This window comes from Octopus sinensis, linkage group LG5 (genome assembly GCF_006345805.1).
Source record: "Octopus sinensis linkage group LG5, ASM634580v1, whole genome shotgun sequence".
Taxonomy (NCBI): Eukaryota; Metazoa; Mollusca; class Cephalopoda; order Octopoda; family Octopodidae; genus Octopus; species Octopus sinensis.
Window position 1 is genome coordinate 38,817,632 of NC_043001.1, and position 21,564 is coordinate 38,839,195.

Genomic DNA, 21,564 nt, shown 5'->3' on the forward strand with positions numbered 1-21,564 from the left:
TGTGTGTGTGTGTATATGTTTGTGTGTCTGTGTTTGTCCCCCAACATCGCTTCACAACCGATGCTGGTGTGTTTACATCCCTGTAACTTAGCAGTTCAACAAAAGACACTGATATAAGTACTAGGCTTGCAAAGAATAAGCTCTAGGGTATATTTTCTCGACTAAAGAAGGTGCTCCAGCATGGCCACAGTCAAATGACTAAAACAAGTAAAAGAGTAAAAGAGATATCTATTTATCTATCTACCAGCCAAAATTGCAAAGATAATCTGGAAATCGACTGAGGAAAGAGAACTCCGAATGAACTGTCCTGTTTTCTTTGTATTGTCTGTCTGGATGTTTTGTTGTCCCTTTTTTGTATCACATAACTGTCTGGATCTTTTGCGTTCTTGTCTCCATTTTGTATTTATATATATATATATATATATATAATATATATATATATATATATATATATAGATATATATATATATAGTATATACACACAGTATGTTGGGGTATATAAGACACAGATCAATTTTAGTAGGCCTAATCTACAAGAAAGAAATTACAGCTAACCCAAACTAAATATCTCACACATTCATACATAGGAATCACAAAAATCTGAACTGACATCTTTTGGTAGGATAAGTTATGATAATTATCTTAACGCTACCAAATATCCCCACTGACCTCCACTGCTACCAGTATTGTCCATCATTAATAATATTAACCAAGTCTACCCAAAGCCTGAGTGTCAACATATAAGGACAGGGCAATTTTTGAGGAATTTTGTTAATTTTAAAAAGCAAAATGTGTGCTTTATATGCTGGAAAATATGGTATATATATATATATATATATAAATACGTGTGGGACAAGACCAGTTGTCAACTGAGTCTATCATAAATATTGCCCCACCACCTTCCTTCATGGAACGGCGGCTATGGTGAAAGAGTGTGTATGGTGGACTTGTTTGAAATTTTAGAGACCTACTTTCTCTCTGGCCACCTGTCATCAACTTTTTTAGTATTTCTAAAAGAAGATTTAAGTAGAAGGGAAGTTTTGACTAGTGAAAATTTTAATAAAAGGTGGGTGAATGTAGCAAAGATGGTACGCATGAATGATGGATCCACTTTGAGCATGAACCTATAAAACTAAAAGGGAAGGATGCTTTGCTCTCGTGTTTATTTTTTCTTTCAATCATTAGATTATGGCCATGCTGGGGCACCACATTGAAGAATTTCAGTTGAATGAACTAATTTCATTATCTATTGCTTTAAGTCTGGTACTTATTCTATCAGTCACTTTTGCTTAACTGCTAATTAATGCACCAACATTGGTTGTCAAGTGGAGGCGGTGGACAAACACAGACACAAAGACATATATATGTGATGGCTTTTCTTTCTTTCTGTCTACCAGATCCACTCACAATGTTTTGGTTGATGAAACCATACTAGAAGACATTTGCCCAATGTGACACACAGTGGGACTGAACCTGGAACCATGTGGCTGGGAAGCAAATTCTTACCACCAGGGCATCCAGCTGTAAAAACCATACCAAATCAGACTGGAGTCTGGTGCGTGCCTCGAGCTTACCAGCCCTGGTCAAACTATCAACCATGCCCATGCAACATGGTCAGTGGATGTTAAATGAAGATGATATATTATAATATATATTATAACATCATTTAACATCCATTGTCCATGCAGCATGGCTGGACATTTGACTGGGCTGCATGCTGGAAGGCTGCACCAGACTCCAGTCTCATTGGCATGGTTTTCTATGACTATATGCCCTTCCTAACACCAACCACTCCAAGAGGTAAGGGGTGCTTTTAGTGTGCCACTGACATGGGTACCAGTTTGCGTAACAACGGTATCTTCCACAACTATGATTTTGTTTGGCTTGATGGATCTTCTCAAGCACAATATAATGCCAAAGGTCTTGGTTATCGTCTCCATGAGGCCCAACACTTGAAAGAAACTCAGCCAACTTGCCTCTGTGAGGCCCAATACTTGAACAGAATTCAGCCACTTTGCCTCTGTCGGGCCCAATGTTTGAAAAGACCTCAGCCAACTTGCCTCTGTGAGGTCCAATGCTTGAGAGGAACTCAGCCACTTTGCCTTTGTTAGGCCCAATGCTCGAAAGGAACTCAGCCACTTTGCCTCTGTCAGGCCTAATATTCAAAAGATGTTCTTTATGTGCCACCAACACAGGTGCACTTAGCTTGATGGGTTCTCTCAAGCATAGTACATCACCAAAGGTCTTGGTCACCAGTCACTGTCTCTGCAAGGCTCAAAGTTTGAAGATCATGCTTCACCACCTCACTCCATGTCTTCCTGAGTCTACCTCTACCACAGGTTCCCTCCACAGTTAAAGATTGGCACTTCTTTACACTGCTGTCCTCATCCATACGCATCATATGACCATACCAGCACAGTCGTCTCTCTTGCACACCTCATTCCTCTTTTGCTTAACTTTTCTCTCAAGATGTTTACACTCTGTCAAACATGCACACTGACATTGCACATCCACGAAATATACTGGCTTCATTTCTTTCAAGCCTACACATATCCTCAGCTGTCAAAGCTCATGTTTCACTGTCATGCAACAAATCTGTTCACACACAGCATCAAAAAAACCCATTAAAAACCATCAAACTCTGCTTCACTCTGAGAGAAAGGCCTCATTGCCAGCAAAGGGTAGAAGCTCTCTGAACTTTGCCTAACACAAATCTTTTCACAGCCTACCCTTGGAAACCAAACCATCCACTACTAACTTGTCACCTAGTATATGGAAGCTATCTACTACCCCTCAACATGCCCATCGGGCAGTTGATGGAGTTTCTAACTACACTTTTCTACAGGTTGAGCAGGATCATCTAACTGAAGGGATTTGTGATTTCTCTGCCTTCCTACTACATGTGACTTTGGTTTTCACTAGGTTAACTCTAAGGCCCTTTGAATCTAGATTTTGCTTCCATACCTAGAACTTCATCTTTAGTTCAAGTAGTGATTCAGCTATAAGAGAAAAGTCATCAGCATAGAGGAGCTCCCAGGGGCAACCTGTCTCAAATTCCTCTGTTATTGTCTGGAGGACTATGATGAATAATAGGGGGCTGAGCACTGATCCTTGGTGAACCTTTACTTGTACCCTGAATTATTTGCCTGCCTTCACTTTACTGGTAGTGTCCCTGTACAAGGCTTGTATGGCTCTCACCAACCACTCGTCTATCCCTAGTTTCCACATTGACCACCAGATAAGGGATTGGAGGACTCTGTTAAAGTTTTCTCCAGGTCAACAAAAGCCAATTACAGAAGTTTATCTTTGGCTAGGTATTTCTCCCTGCAGTTGCCTTACCAGAAATATAGCATCAGTGGTGCTTCTACATGGCACAAACCCAAACTGTATCTCAACTAAATCTCTCTCTAATTAATTGGGCTACGACTCTCTGTAACTTTCATCACCTGATCCAACAATTTAATACCTCTGAAATTATTTCTATCTAAGGCATCACCTTTACCTTTGTAGCAGTTGATTATGGTGCAGCCACACCAGTTATTAGGTAGGACTTCTTCATGAACTACCTGATTTACAAAACGGGTGACTTGACAATAACCAACACTGACAGATATTTTAAGCATCTCAGCAGTGATTCCTGATGGGTCAGAGGTTTTCCCTGTCTTCATAGCCTTAATTGCTTTGTCTTCTAAGGTACTGTCGATTCAGGTAGCTGGTCTCTCAGTTGGGTTGACATTTGGTAGACTCTCCTCGTGCCATTCATTTTCAACATTCAGCAGTCTTTCATAATAGCATCTCCAAGCCACTTTATTTGCAGACTCATTAAAAATAAGTGCTCATCATCCATGCAGACACAGTTCTCCCCTATGACATCAGAACTTTCTCTCACACACTGTCTTACAATCCAAAATACTTCAGTTCTTTGGTCCTCATGACACTGAACATAGGCAAACTTTTTCTTTTCTTCTTCCCTCTTGGCTAGATATACCTGTCTCCTAGCTTCCCTTCTGGCTATAAGATACAGTTCCCTGCTGCCCCCACACTTCCAGGATTTCCGGTATGAGAGAAGGGATTTCCGGTATAGGTGGTGGGGGCAGGAAAGGGTGGGTGCATCACAAACAAGAAATGGAAGAAACGGCTAGCTTTTCCACAAGAAAATTGAAACACTGAAGCAAAGAATGATAGAGACACATGAGAATTATGGTAAGCATTTAAAGAGATATGATTTTAGAAGTTATTAGAGAGAGTAACAAATTACAGGTTAGATTTGCCACAAGAAAATCGAAATAACAGTGAAACTGAGAATGATAGCAACACATGAGAACTATGACAAGTATTTAAAGGGATACGATTCTAGATTCTAGAAATTATTAGAAAAAGTAGCAAATTACAGATCACAAAGTTATTTTAACTGAAGAATGTTAACATGTTAGTAGTAAATGTTAAATGAATAAAAAGAATGATGAATGATTAAAAAACTAGAGACGTTTCTTAATTTAGTGGCTGGACATTTTGCGTCATGATATGATGGTACCAAATAGGAGAGCAAGTTGAGGTTTGAAAGATACCATGTGCGAAAGGGTTCTTTGTATAATCTACAGCTGGAAGTAGTCAAATAAGAGGCGGGTTTTGCCACAAGAAAATCAAAATAGCAGCAAAGGACAATAAGGAAATGGAAGAGATGGCTAGCTTCACCTCAAGAAAATCGAAACGGAAGCAAAGAGTGATAGAAACAAGAGAATTATGACAAGTATCTAAAGGGATACAATTCTAGAAGTTATTAGAGAAAGTAATGAATTACAGGTTAGCATCACCACAAAAAAATTGAAATAGCAGCAAAGCAAAGAATAGAATCACAAGACAACTTATGTCAAGTATTTAAAGGAATATGATTTTAGATTCTAGAAATTATTAGAGAAAGTAATGAATTACAAGTGGGCTGAAAAGTTCATAGGCTGACTATGAAGGAGTGATGCTAGAGCCATGAAATCCTGCATGCATTAATTCCAACACTTCTTATTCATAACTGTGTTCTTTCTTGCTAGACTGACATATCAATGTTCAAAGAAGACTTCAAAAGTAACTAGTAGTGACTTCTCTTGAAAATAGATAAAATTTAGCACCCTAATGTTATCAAGTATCTGCAGAAAAATGTTTTATACCCCTCACCACCAAGGACATTCATGCCAACATGGTTCCTACATTAGGGTGACGCTCCACCTTTATCAATAGTGCAAAAGTGGGCATCTGAATTTAGAATGGGAACTGAGAATAAATGAAGATGACCCAAGGTCTGGACATCCTGAAACTGCCACCATTGAAGAAAAACATTGATCATGTTCACCACATGGTGAGGGATACAGACAATGATAAATAGCCAATGATGTTAGCATATCCTGTGAGAGAGTTGAAAATATTCTGTACAATGAATTTAGCATGATGAAGGTTTGTTCTTTGTGAATGTTTTGTCTTCTGACACCTGATCAAAAGCAAATCAGGCTGATCACATCATGGGAAAATCTGACATTGTTTGATGGATCTAGCTCAGTTCCTTGCACATTTCCAAACCCACGATGAGTGTTGGGCTCATCACTTTGAGTGAGAGACAGAGACAAAATATACAGTGGAAACACTCCTTCTCACCTGCACCAGAGAAGACTATGGTTGTTTCATTTTCAGGGAAGGTGATGGACATTGTGTTTATTGACTATCTTCAAAAGGGTTACACCATCAATGGAGAGTAATATGCAAACTTGCTGAGGCAGTTGCGAAAGCCATTCAGAAAACTGACAAAATGGGGTTTGTTTTGTCAGGACAATGCTCCAATACACATGTCCTTGGTTTCAATGGCTGCTCTGTGTGATTGTAACTATGAACTGATTGATACTGATTGATCAATTTCCCCATTCTTCTGATTTGGACTCTTCTGCCTATAATCTGTTCCCCAACATGAAAAACTACTTGGTTAGGAATCAGTATTGCAGTGATAATGATGTGATATCTACTGTTGGCAACATTTTTGACCAACAGGATGAAATCTTCTTCACCAATGGAAGAAATGTGTACACTGTAAAGGAGACTATGTTGAAAAATAAAAGTCGTTTGGTCACATTCCATAAGAGTATCTTGGTCAGCCTATGAACTTTTCAACCAACCCTTGTATATAGCAGAAGCAGCATTTAATATCCACTTTTACACGCTTGCATACATAGATTAGATGGAATTTGTTGAGGCATATTTTCTATGGTAGGATGCCCTTCATGTTACCATGTCAACAACTTCGGCTGTTTCCAAGCAAGGTATATTTTCCCATAGCTAGATATATTTTCATAGAAGACTAAAGACAAAAAAACCTTCCTTGTATGATGATAATGCATTTAACAACCATCATCTAAGGTCTACACAAGGGTACATGCACACACACACACACACACACACACACACACACACACACACACAGGCTTCTTTCAGATTCCATCTACAAAATCCACTAACAAGGCTTTGGTGAAAAAGGTTATAAAAGAAGTCACTTTCTCAAGGTACCATATGAGGGCGCTAAACTCTAAAACATATGACTGGGAAGCATGCTTCTCAGCTGTGCAACCACACCTGTACATGAAGGGGTGCTGAAAAGTTCTTGGCTTTAAGAGTATCACAGCCTTCTGAGTTTTTTTTACAGAGCTTAGAAAAATTGAAGGACCACTGCAATAAGTGTGTGAATCTGGGAGAGGAATATATTGAATGAAATTATAATTAACTAATCCTTTTCTACTCAAATCCAGAAACTTTTCAGCACCCTTTCATATGTGTATGTATATATATATATATATATATATATGTATTTGTGTGTGTGTGTGTGTGTGTGTGTGTATACATGTATATAAATTAGAGAAGAACCACCATGTAGCAATTCAACAATGATATACTTAAATCATACCATATAGAAAAAAATTAAAGATACAATAAAACATTTAACTAGAACTAAATAAAGTATGAAATAATAGTGTAAAATTAGTAAATAGACTACACGTGTCTTGTGGCTATATTTTCAAATTGATAACAGTAAAATCAATTCAATTTAAATATAGTCACTCATCAGGTGCAAGATAAAAACGATAAAATAATTAAATAAATGTACGGATATTATCTTATAAGAAAATATAAATATATCAACCTAGTCAACCTAGCTAAAACCAAAGTCCTAATAAGTAGGAAGGTAGACAAGTCACAAACGCCTTCAGGTAGATGGCCTTGCTCGATCTGTAGGAAAGGCATAGGTAGAAACTCTATAAGATGCACCAAGTGTAAGCTATGGACACACAAGAGGTGCAGCAATGTCTTGTATGTGGCAGATGCTCAGGAGCAATAAACACTGAAAATGCTCTGAGACCAACTTCCGTCACTTTCCAGGGAGAAAAATTAGAAATAGTTGATAGCTTCCGTTACCTAGGTGACCAAGTCAGTAGTGGGGGCGGGTGTGTTGAAAGTGTAACTGCTAGAGTAAGAATAGCTTGGGTAAAGTTCAGAGAGCTCTTACCTCTGCTAGGGACAAAAGGCCTCTCGCTCAGAGTAAAAGATAGACTGTATGATGCTTGTGTACGAACAGCCATGCTACATGGCAGTGAAACATGGGCCGTGACTGCTGAGGATATGCGTAAGCTCGCAAGAAATGAAGCCAGTATGCTCCAATGGATGTGTAATGTCAGTGTTCATCCTCGACAGAGTGTAAGTACCTTGAGAGAGAAGTTGGACCTAAGAAGCATCAGTTGCGGTGTGCAAGAGAGACGTTTGCGCTGGTATGGCCATGTGGCGAGAATGGATGAAGATAGTTGTGTGAAAAAGTGTCACACCCTAGCTGTTGAGGGAATCTGTGGAAGAGGCACGACCTTCGAACTTTAGGTCTCACCGAGGAAATGACTAGAGACCGAGACCTTTGGAAGTATGCTGTGCGTGAGAAGACCCGGCAGGACAAGTGAGACCATCACCCATGGCCTCAGTCCACTTATGCATACCTTTCCTTCTTGGGACACAAAACCCTACTTGTGAAGACCTGTTGAGGCAAGTGAAAGTCAAAAAATCAAAAAATCAAAAATGGAAAAAATCAAAAATCAAAATTGATCAACATGAATGGAAACTGTTGCTGTGATATCAGTGCTGGTGGCACATAAGAGAACCATCTGAACGTGGCCATTGCCAGTGCCGCCCTGACTGGCTTCCGTGCCGGTGGCATGTAAAAAGCACCATCCGATCGTGGCCATTGCCAGCCTGGCCTGGCCTCCGTGCAGGTGGCACGTAAAAAGCACCCACTACACTCATGGAGTGGTTGGCGTTAGGAAGGGCATCCAGCCATAGAAACATTGCCAGATCAGACTGGGCCTGGTGCAGCCTTCTGGCTTCCCAGACCCCAGCTGCACCATCCAACCCATGCCAGCATGGAAAGCGGACGCTAAACGATGCTGATGATGATGATGATATATATAAAAATATGTAATTTTCTAATAAAAAAATCCAACAAAATTCAACAAATATATCTTAAAACAAAAACACGAAATATCTTATCGAATATATTCTGATTACTAAATCTTTAAACTTAATACAAAGGACTAAGTGTTTATAATATATTTATATCATTAAAAACATGGTGTAAATAAAACTAGAATAAATAGATAGAAATATTTATTTCATCTATGAAAATATATTTTAGCTTATAGAAGAAAAAATAACGAAAATTAAAAGTAATTAAAACAAAATATTTAAAACAATATATATATATATATATACAAGCATTATGACCTGTCATTGCTGGGTCATAGTACTAGTGCATGTATATATGTGTACATATTACTTGTACATCTATATATATACATCTACACTTAAAATACAAAATACAAAGTTATATCTTTCAGTCGCATCAAGACACTTTTCGATGGTGCTTTCCTCCAGGTGTTCAAATCTTTTTTTCTTCTCTACATTGTATATTTTATAGACAATAGTCTTTTCTTTAATTTAATTTTTTATTTTGTTTGTTGGTGTTATCCTAGATTCACCGTCTTTGTCAGTAATCATTCCGAAATAGGCTTGTATTTCTTCCATTTTAATTTTAATGAGTTCGCACCTGCCGACGGCTTCAGTGAAATTCATTTTTGGACTTTCTTCTATCGACGGCATTCTAACAATAATGCTTCCGTGTAAACGGTGAAAATATTGTCAATTTCCCCAAACAGGGATACAATTCAATTTTTAAACAATAACCAAAGCTCCTTCTCCCAAAGGGGGAAGGGTACAGTTTACAATTATTTAACAAATGCAGCACAACAACGTTTCCCTTACGAGGAACCAACAAACGTGATAACAATAGTTAAACAGTAATAATAATAACAATTGTATGCAGTTGAAGCTATAGTCCTTTATGTATAATAGTCCATCTGGACTATTCCATTTCTGCACGCTAATTTTATTTTCAATTTATTCCCATTCATGTGAAGCCACTTATTCAAGTTCAAGTCATTGATGCAATTTTATACCAATTGCTATTTTTACTTTTGTTATGTTACAATTATATTATACTTTAGTTTGATTTTAATTACTACTTACTATATATAATTCAATTGTTATTATTATTTTTATTGTTAAAGTGAAAGCATCTGACATAAAATAGAGAAATGTTTTTGTTTCACTTTTAACACGTAATACTGAAATAGTGGACAAGATATGATATAGCTATGGGCTTGCTCTAGGCAAGAAGTTGAACATTTTTTTTGTCCATGAAACTACATGGACCCTAAGTAAGGCATGTGTAAAATTTGAATGAAATTGGTTGTGTAGTTCTCAAGTTTTAGGGAATCGTAATGCAGAAGATATGATATTACTGTGGGCTCGCCCTAGGCATGAAGTTAAAAATATTTTTTGCCGATGATACTCCCCAGACTCTAAGTAAAGCATGTGTAAAATTTGAATGAAATTGGTTGTGTAGTTCTCAAGTTTTAGGGAAACACACAGACAGACAGACACACATTCTCAGTTTTATATATATAGAGATATATATATAAAATACATAATATAGTGAAGCTAAAATACAATAATTTAATCTATATCCATTAAATTATTTATATAAACTTAAACTTAGATAAACTTAGATGTGTTTCGACCAATGATTGGTCCAGGCCATGTCTAACTTAATAGCACCACCTGATAGGATTATTTGAATCCTGTTTAAGTCAAGTTTTGCTTATGGTCCATTCAAGTAGTGAGTTTTTGTTGGGTGAGTTGTATCCAATTATGGGTGGCTTATCTGGTATTCCTTGAAGGAATCTATCCAGACTCCGTTTAAAGTTGATGGGATCCTGTTCCTCTTTGATCTCTTTCGGGACAATGTTAAATAGGGCAGGGCCTGTTGAGGAAAAGAAATTATGTTGTAGTGTATATGTATGCTGTGATCTTGAATTGGGCAGGGGACGTATGGCCCGTGGTCCCAGTCTTGGATGAACCTTGAAGCTTATGTTCAGGTCGTTTGGGCAAAGTTGGCGGTATATTCTCCACATCGTACAAATGATGTACCGCTCACGGCGACGCTGGAGAGAGTAGAGTTTCAAGGCTTTAAGGCGATCCCAATAATCGAGAGCAGCCATGCCTTCAATTCGTTTAGTGAGTGCTCTCTGGGGTGATTCAATCCTCGAGATGTTTTGTCTTGTATGGGGAGACCACAGTGGGCAGTATTCGAGGTATTCGAGGTGTGGCCGTACAAAGGAGTAGACACCTTGTTCTCTGAACCGGAAAGTTCTTAAGATCCAGGAACTCATCTTACGAGCTATATCGACCTTCTTGTTGACGTGTGCACTCCAACTGAGATCGTCATCAACAATTACACCTAGGTCTCTGATGTTGTTAGAGGCTGTGAGCAGTTCCCCTGAAGGAAGAGAGTATGGCTGTTTTAGTGAGGAATTTCTTCCAAAATGCATCAGCTCAAATTTTCCCTCGTTCAGTTGCATTTTGTTTCTGTCTGCCCATTGACTCACAGCATATAGATCAGACTGGAGTTGAGTTCGGTCTGCTTCTTCATTGATGATTTGCTGGAGCTTGGTGTCATCAGCAAATATTTTCACTTTGCAGTAATGTACGACACTGGAAAGGTCGTTTATGTAGATTATGAAGAGCAGCGGACCCAAGACAGTTCCCTGGGGGACACCGCTGGTGACTTTTGCTGGGCTTGAGTGGACTCCATCAACTACAACATGTCGTGTTCTATTCGCCAGGAAATACTTGATCCAGTGTAGAACTTTTCCACGGATTCCAACATTTGCCAATTTTGAGAGTAGGATATTATGGTCTACCCTGTCGAACGCTTTACTGAAGTCAAGATATATGACATCAGAGTTCGAACCTGTTCCCAAGGCTTTGAGTACATCTTCAATGTGGTGTAAGAGCTGTGTTAGACAGTCCCTGCCACAGCGAAAGCCATGCTGATTTGCATTTAGGAGTTGCTGGGTCTCCAGGAAGTCAGCCATCCTTGATCTTAACACTCTTTCAAACACTTTGATGATGTAAGAGGTGAGTGAGATTGGGCGATAGTTGAGTGCGAGGGATCTGTTTCCCTGTTTGAAAACCGGGATGACTGACTGGGATAGAAACTGTTTCAGTATATAACCTGCATCTAACGAATTTCTCCAGAGGTTGGTCAGAGGGACTGCAAGTTGGTGTCTACATTCCTTCAGGAGACTAGCGGGGAATCTATCAGGGCCTACAGCAGAGTAGTATTTGACCTCATTTATTGCTGCTATGATGTCAGTGGCAGTGAAGGTTATGTCCGAGATTTTATGTTGAGAGTCAACTTCGTTCGCTTCTCTAACGTCAATATCAGTGGGAAATCTTATTCTAATTATGTAATATATACTAAAAAACTTCATTCTAACTTATATACATAATACTACTACAAACTATAACTACAATAATTAAAAATAGAAAAATGGTTCAAATATATACACACAAACTTTGAATAATTCTATTAATGAGTGTAACATTAAATCTATATATAAATTTATTATATAAGTTTAACTAATTTCATCATCATCATCATCATCATCGTTTAAAACGGATGTTAAACGATAATGATGTTGATGATGAAATTAGTTAAACTTATATAATAAATTTATATATAGATTTAATGTTACACTCATTAATAGAATTATTCAAAGTTCCTATTATTATTAAAAGTATTTACTTAAATGCAATATTACATAACAAATAAAAATTCCTACCCATTCAATAAGATTTTGTCTTACAAAACTATTTCCCAATGTAAATTTATGTAATACGTTAAGATTATCGTTCACAAGATAACGACAATAATAAAAATAAGACATATTACTTGAAGCCTTTGACGAAATAGAAGGGGATATAGCTTCACACGATATAGAAGACAACTGGAGGTTTCTATGGGACCTGCTGAGGGCCACTGACCAGATCTGTGGCTGGTGCAAAGTTCCCTCTCGACCCAAAATAACGTGGTGGTGGAACAATGTTGTTGACAGGGCTGTTAGACAAAAGAAACAGGCTTGGAAGGAAGGACTAGAAGAATAGTGGTAACAGGGAATTGTATCAGACTGGGAAGCTAGGAGACAGGTTTATTTAGCTAGAGGGGAAGCAGATAAGGAAAAATTTGCCAATGTTCTGCACCGTGAGGACCAACGACTTGAGATACTTCGTGTTGCAAGAAAGTGTGTGAGACAGAATCGTGATGTGGTAGGAGAGAAATGTGTCTGCATGGATAATGGTTCACTTGCACTAAACTAGGCTGCCTAGAGAGAGGTTTGAAGACGCCACTATGAAAGGTTGCTCAATAAAGAAAATGAATGATAGAAATAGAGTTTGCCGAATGTCAACCCAACAGAGGGACCAGCAATCCGAGTTGACAGTACATTGGTAGATAAAGCAATTAAGAGTATGAAGACAGGGAAAGCCCACCGGCCCATCAGGAATCACTGCAGAGATGCTCAAAATATCTGGCAGTGTTGGCTATAGCCTAGCCACCTGTATAGTTAACCAGGTGATACATGAAGGAGTCATACCCAATGACTGGTGTAGCAGCACTATAGTCAACTGCTACAAAGGTAAAGGTGATGCTTTAGATACAAATAATTACAGAGATATCAAGCTGTTGGATCAGGTAATGAAGGTCACAGAGAGGGTCATAGCCCAACTAATTAGGGAGAGAGTCTGTTTAGATGAGATGCAGTTTGGGTTCATGCCAGGAAAAAGCACCTCTGATGCTATATTTCTGGTGAGACAGCTGCAGGAGAAATACTTAGCCAAAGATAAACCTCTGTACCTGCCTTTCGTTGACATGGAGAAAGCCTTTAACAGGGTCTTCCTGATCCCTTATCTGGTGGTCAATGAGGAAACTAGGGATAGATGAATGGTTAGTAAGAGCTGTGCAAGCTAAGTACAGGGACGCTGTCAGTAAGGTGAGGGTTGGCAATGAATACAGTGAAGAATTCCAGATAAAGGTACAGCCCACCAAGGTTCAGTCCTCAGTCTCCTCCTATTTATCATAGTCCTCCAGGCAATAACAGATGAATTCAAGACAAGATGCCCCTGGGAGCTCCCCTATGCTGATGACCTTGCCCTAATTGCTGAGTCACTAGCAAAACTAGAATCGAAGGGCCTTAGAGTCAACCTAGCTAAAACCAAAATTCCTAATAAGGGGGGCAGACAAATCACAAATCCCTTCAGGTAGATGGCTTTGCTCGATCTGTAGAAAAGGCATAGGTAGATACTCTATAAGATGAACCCAGTGTAAGCTATGGACACATAAGAGGTGCAGCAATATCAAAGGAAGGCTAACTGGGAAGATAGTTTTTGTATGTGGCAGATGCTCAGGAGCAATAAACACTGAAAATGTGCAGAGAACAACTTCCACCATGTTCCAGGGAGAAAAACTAGTAGTTGATAGCTTCCATTACCTAGGTGACCAAGTCAGTTGCGGAGGAGGGTGCGCTGAAAGTGTAGCTGCTAGAAAAGAATAGCCTGGGCAAAGTTCAGAGAGCTCTTACATTCAGAGTAAAAGGTAGACAGTATGACGCATGTGTACAGACAGCCATGCTACATGGCAGTGAAACATGGGCCGTGACTGCTGAGGACATGAGTAAGCTCGCGAAGAATGAAGCCAGTATGCTCTGATGGATGTGTAATGTCAGTGTGCATACTTGACAGAGTTAAGTATCTTGAGAGAAAAGTTGGACCTAAGAAGCATCAGATCTAAAGTGCAAGAGAGACAACTGTGCTGGTATAGTCATGTGGCGTGAATGGATGATGATAGCTGTGTGTAAAAGTGCCACACCCTAACAATTGAGAGAACCTGTGGAAGAGGCAGACCTAGGAAGACCTGGGATGAAGTGGTGAAGCACGACCTTCGAACTTTAGGCTTCACCGAGGCAATGACTAGTGACCAAGACCCTAGGAAATATGCTGTGTTTGAGAAGACCCGGCAAGCCAAATGAGACCATAACCTCATGGCTTATGCCAGGGGTGTAACCAACCCACTTATGCATACCTTTCCTTCATTGGACACTAAACTCTGCTTGCGAAGACCTGTTGACGCAAGTAAAATCAAAATCAAATTCGATAACTGGCATCCATGCTAGTGGAGCGCTAAGAGCCCCATCCCAGCATGATCATTGCCAGAGCAGCTAACTGACTTCCACGCAAGGGGCACGTAAAAAGTGCCATTTGAGCGTGATCGTTACCAGCGTCAATTCACTGGCACTTGTGCCGGTGGCACATGAAAAAACATTTGAGCAATGTTGTTGCCAGTGTCACTGGACTGGCTCCTGTGCAGGTGGTACGAAAAAACACCATTTGAGCATGGCCGTTGCCAGTACTGCCTGACTGGCCCTCTTGCTTGTGGCACGTAAAAACACCCACTACACTTCTGGAGTGGTTGGCGTTAGGAAGAGCATCTAGCTGTAGAAATTCTGCCAGATCAGATTCGAGCCTCGTGCATCCATCTGGTTCACCAGTCCTCAGTCAAATCGTCCAACCCATGCTAGCATGGAAAGCGGACGTTAAACGATGATGATGATGAAATAAATATACATATCGTAACTTATAATTATCAAATAACAAATATAGAAATCAATATTTTTACAATAATAATCGAACAAAATTTAATTCCGTTCAGTCTATCTAATGTAGTTCTCTGATGCCACTACTCTTCCAATTCTTCCAGGCCTGTTTCTTTGTCTAATGGCCCTGTCTACTACACTGTCCTACAACCATGTCCCTACATCTAGTTGGGACTTTGCACCAGGCACAAATTTGTCAGTGGCTCTCACTAAATTAACCTGTAGAAACTCCAAGTTGTCCTCTAGGTTACATTTCTGTAACCTTTCTTCATCAAATGCTTCATTTAAAGTGTCTTTAAATCACTGATACTTAAGCTTCCAAATCCTTCTTTTCTAGACTGGTCTGCTTCTTGGAATTCTTCTAGCCTGAAGTCTGAGGTCACTAATGACTAACCTATGATAAGGGGTAGATTTCTCACCCCAGAAGGTACACCATGTACACCACCGAAGCCAACTGGATGCTGTCCAACATGTCCACTGAAGTCACCAGTCATGAAAATAAGGTCACTGGCATTTGTCCTTGAAGCAGTCTGCAAAATCGATCCTCTTGTTCATTTGGTAGATATGGTTGAGGAGCACAGGTGGAAATAATTGTTGCTGTACTACCTTGTGTAACTAATCTAAGCTTAAGTATCCTCTCTCACAGTCTGAGTACCTCAATTACCTTATCCACCAATTTATTAAATAAAAGTATGCTAACACCACCTACCCCACCATTATTGTCTTCCTAGAAGATTTTATACTTATGTTCTTTGCCTGTGAGGAACCTGGATGAAGCTCCCCTCCACCCTTCTTCTTGAATACAACACACATTGGCACACTTCCACTGAGACATCTCAACTATCTCACCAGACCTACCTTTCAATGTGCCTACAGTGACAGTGCCAACTGTAAGGAAGTGAAATGGGAGGTAGGAGGGAACAGGGATGGGTGACAGCATACAGCATCTAAAAAGAAACTTTCAACAAGCATTTGCCAGTAACACACATGTCAGTTGTCCTCACAGTTAATCAACCATTATTCATTCATGTCACATTTCCTGCATCTACTGGAGGTGAGTGTGCTTTACAATCCTACTTAATACTAAGATAAATCAAAATTTATTAGTTGATTAGTTAATTGATAGGTTCTCTTCAGTTACATTTTGGTGCAAAGCATACAAGCTATGGCATTCATATTACAGTAACAGAGGTGAGACACTACTGAGAGAGAAAAAAGGAGGGAAGAGCAACAGAAGGGTTGTTAAGAGAGATTCTGGTACAGAAGATAGGTTTTCAGAACGAGTAAAGGGTGTAGGTATAGTGGGTGGTGAAAGGGTATAGGTTTGGGGATGGGAATGAGTAGAGTGGGTATAGATAGTGGGGCTGGAAGGGTGGGCACATTGCAAGCAAATGAAGGATCCCAACTTTAGAAAGAAAATACAAACACCATCCAGACAATAATTAAGAGAGGATATGAAAAGCTTTTTGTGAGAAATAACACAGATTTTCAACAAGTCAGACTCTAGAGCCAGTACTGAAAGTTACAACACTTTTCACATGAACATATTCATGTAAACAATGCAAACGAAGACAGAAAAACAGGTAATGGGTGTATACATACTTCAGGAAGTTACTGCTCCCTCCTCAGCACCATATCCAGAACACCAAGTCCAGCAGCACAACATACATACATACATACATACATACCAATACACAGTATATAGTACTGAGTATATGTAGAATATACTATAATGACATATGTGCTTGTATATGAACACATATATGTACAACTTGCATTTCTCTTTTGAAGGTAAAAACCATTTTGTAATTTTCATAAAATAAGGCACAATACTCAGCAGTATAGTAATATTTTTTTTCTTCTCTCTCTCTCTCTCTCTCTCACACACACACAATATATAATAGTTGCAACTTCATTTCAAATAATGCCACTACTTGATAGTTCTTTTGAACATAAGCAACATTGATGTGGCTTTTGATATATCACAATGATGGGCACCAATGATGGTGTTATAGTATTGCTTTGGTGAATTGTCATGGCATTTCACTCTGTCTCCTGATGCACATTCTTTTCCACATTCACTGCAAGAAGAGATGCTGCACAATGTATAGTTAATAATGTTCCTCTGTGTGTGTGTGGCTTCTCTGGTGACTTCTATGGTATGTCTGTCTTAGAAACAACCACATTTGTTACATGTTAAACCAACATTCTCAGGCAGATTAACATCAAGACCCTTATGAACATCTCTCTTGAGATTTTCATGCTCAGTACAATTTCATTCAAATTCCTTCCAGTGATGATGCACTGATTTTATCTATAATGAATGATCTAGAATGATGTCTCTTCCATTTTCCAACATTTTAACCTTTTCCAATATATTCTTGATGCAGTTCTTATTTCATTTAAGATTGTGTGCTGGTCTTTTACCCTGACCAAACTTACAACATATAAATCGCTAAGGAATCCACCGTCGTCCATCTTGACCATATAACCACTGCATCATAATCTTCAACTACTAGAACTATAGCTAGAAACTAGGCTATTGCTTATTGAATTCAAGGAATTTGTCACTTATGTTTGTTACTGAGCATTTAGTAGATGACAGCCTATTCATATGTTTCTAGTAAATAACAAAGATCTGACAAGACGATCGCAATAAAAACAACATTACAAGTATTGCAGACTTTTGATTTTGTCACAACTGAAATTCCATACCAAGACCCTAAACTTCTAACAAATTTTCCAAATGCATCACAGGCTTTCTTGATATGGAGGGAAATTTCATTATCAAGAATATTCGTCATTTTCACAGTACTGTCTAAATACAAAAATTTTTCCACAAGCAACAATTTCTGTCCATATAGATAAACACAAGAGTAGGCTTTACCTTGTGCAGATTGGTATATTATGACTGTCTTTTGTAGGCTGGTTGTTAGGCTCAATGCATTGCATGCTGTTGAAAAGGAGTCCATAAGATGCTGCCTATCATTCTGGGAGTGAGCATCAAGATAAATATGAAAGTCATCACTATACAAGAATTTACATATAAGGATGCCTTTTTTTTGGCAGCAACATCATCCCCATTGTTCAGTATCCCATATAGAATCCATGTAAGCACTTCTCAAAATCCATCGAGAACACCAAAGAAAATACAAGGCAAATGAAGTTGGTGGTGTGTATATATATATATATATATATATATATATATATATATACTAGCGTTGCCCGTGTTACATTCAATTGAAGAATTAGACTTTTCTGTTATATTTTTTCTGTAATGAACTGGAATACCTATGTTTCGAATTTTATCAAAATTGCAGATGAGGGTTATTTCCCTCTTTACACACCCTAAAAAATTGTAATCGTGTCACATGTATCCCATACTACAGATTTTTATGCGCATATTCCAAAATTCCAGTCTTATTGAACCTGTTAAAAGGATTTTGCTCCTGAAACATGACGGTCATGGAGCTCTAAAATGTGAGAGTTAAGGCCCCTGTTGGGGGTGGGCATCTTAATGTCAACCAGAGAAGTTGAATTGTTGAGAATCTTTTTAACTTGGGTCTTATATCTATTGTTTGAATTTCTTTGAAATAAGAAATATATGTTCACTGGGTTTGTAAAAAAGAGCAAAGCTACAGGAAACGAAAAGATGAATGATCACAATAAGCAGTCAGCTACCCTAGTCGTTACCACTCCCAATGTAGGATTCCTCACCATCTAGGTGACAGGCACAGCCGTAAGATACATTATGAATGTATAGCAATTGGAAGGACGTGACCCAACTGAAATCAACATTAACAACTGTGAGACGTGAGGGCTAAGGAGAATTGAAAGTGTCACCCCTGGAGTTTGCAAATGACCACTATACTGATATGTAACTGGACAGTGTAAATTTACAATCTATAAATGTCTTCGAATAATCAGTCACTCACCTGGGAAGGCCTTGAAATCAATGTACAATCTGGGGACTATGTGTGACCCAGTGATAATAAAAAGACTGAAAGGAGGTCTGCAATGAAATAACTTTACTCAACACTTTGCAACTGAATCAGTGGAGGCAAAGATGCCTCTCATTTACTTGACAATTTATGCACCACATTGCAGAAATCACAATGTAAGTGTATGTCAAAGCAAACTGTTGCATTGTGTACCATTGAATTACAAATAATGCTCATCTTTTATGCTTGAGTAACCTACAGCTTCCAAGAGCACAACTGTATTCATTTTTGCTTAGATAAAATGACAAAATTGTGATGTTAAGTCCCCATGGAAGGGTCTTTCTAACTTATAAGATGATGAAATTTTATAAATATTACTTCATTTGTGTCTAATATCTATGGTTAAAATTTCATCAACAGCAAAAATATATGAATTGTCATGGGGGTTATGGCCCTTATGCATAGAATATAATTTTCAAATTTCATAAAGATCCATTCAGTACTTTTGACCTAGTTTTGGAACATAAAAGAAATAACTAAAATTTGGGAGTTCAGGCCCACATTAGGGTTATATATATATAATATATATATATATAGATAGATGAGAGAGAGAGAGAGAGAGATAGAGAGAGAGAGAGAGAGAGAGAGAGAGAGAGAGAGAGAGAGATAGATAGATAGATGGATAAACAGATAGATAGATAGATATAGATACACACATACATACAAAGATAAATTGATAGATACAATTGAGTGGGCAAACAAAAATATTATATTATTCTATTAATTTCTTCTTGTGAAACCAGTAAGTTATGAGGATGTAAACAAATGAACAGCAATTGTGAAGCAGTGATGAGGGCAAACACAGAGACAAAGACACATATACACTTACATATATACATACATATATATACGATTGATTTGCTTCAGTTCCTGTCTACGAAATGCATATCAATATATATATATATATATGTGTGTGTGTGTGTGTGTGTGTGTGTGTGTGTGTGTGTGTGTATGTGTATGTATAACACACACACACAAAGATAAATTGATAGATACAACTCAGTGGCCAAACAAAAATAAGAGACACTGCCTTGTGCTTTTTTTTTATTTTGATAAGCCTGGTACTTATTCTATCAGTTTCTTCTTAAGAAACCAGTAAGTTATGGGGATGTAAATAAACGAACACCTTTTGTGAAGCAGTGATGAGGGAGAAACACAAAGACACACACATAGACTTACATATATACATACATATATATATATACAATTGATTTATTTCAGTTTCTGTCTACAAAATCCACTGACAAGGCTTTGGTTGGTCTGAGGCTATAGCAGAAGACACCTGCACCTATGTATGTGTGCCTCTGTGTGTGTGGTGGTATGTATGCATGTAATATGTGTATATTACATGTACATCTAATCTATAGAAATACATCTATACTATACAGCTATACATATAGATGTATACATATACAGCGATACATATACATGTTAAATACACATCTATATATATAATACATGTATATATATATATATATACATATATTATAATATATATACATATATATATATATACATATATAATATATATATACATATATATATATATATATATATATATATATATATACATATCTATTTATTATATATAATATAATATATATATATACATATTATATATATATATATATATTATATATATAATATATATTATATATATATATATAATATATATATATATATATATAATATATATATATATACATCCATATACATACACATCTATATATATACATCCATATATATACATCTATATATATATATATATATTATATATATTATATACACATATAAATTTGAATTAAAATAATAAGGGTGAAAGATTGAATATTAATTTGATTAATATGAATTGAAAACAGCGGTGTGTAGCATATAAGACCATAGCGGATCTTCTAGCAAAATAGATGTCCACTCTTAATGGTTCGTCATCATCATCATCGTTTAACGTCCGCTTTCCATGCTAGCATGGGTTGGACGGTTCAACTGGGGTCTGGGAAGCCAGAAGGCTGCACCAGGCCCAGTCTGATCTGGCAGTGTTTCTACAGCTGGATGCCCTTCCTAACGCCAACCACTCCGTGAGTGTAGTGGGTGCTTTTTACAAGCCACCGGTACAGGTGCCAGACGAGGCTGGCAAACAGCCACGATCAGATGGTGCTTTTTACATGCCACCGGAGGGAATGCATAAGTGGGCTGGCTATATCCTAGGTAGAGGCCACGGGGATTATGGCCTACTTATCCGCCGGGTCTTCTCACGCCACAGCATAATTCCAATGGTCTCGGCCCTTAGTCATTTCCTCGGGTGAGACCTAAGTTCAAAGGTCATGCTCACCACCTCGTCCCAGGTTTTCCTGGGTCTACCTCTTCCACAGGTTCCTCAACTGCTAGGGTGTGGCACTTTTTCACACACTCCTTCATCCATTCTCACCACATGACCATACCAGCGC

The 21,564-nt window shown here is 38.2% G+C and overlaps 2 protein-coding genes and 1 long non-coding RNA gene across 3 annotated transcripts in view; 1 reads left to right on the forward strand and 2 right to left on the reverse strand.

Annotated features, from left to right (window-relative positions):
* LOC115212114 overlaps positions 1-21,564 on the reverse strand; it is a 556,559-nt gene that overhangs the window by 204,261 nt on the left and 330,734 nt on the right. The gene's annotated exons all lie outside the window — the stretch shown is intronic.
* The window catches only part of LOC118763632, a 141,338-nt gene that overhangs the window by 75,793 nt on the left and 43,981 nt on the right, over positions 1-21,564 (reverse strand). The window lies entirely within an intron of this gene.
* LOC118763636 lies at positions 4,056-4,834 on the forward strand. The gene is made up of 3 exons (XR_004999400.1): positions 4,056-4,203; positions 4,485-4,486; positions 4,775-4,834. It is a non-coding gene; the product is annotated as an uncharacterized LOC118763636 (long non-coding RNA).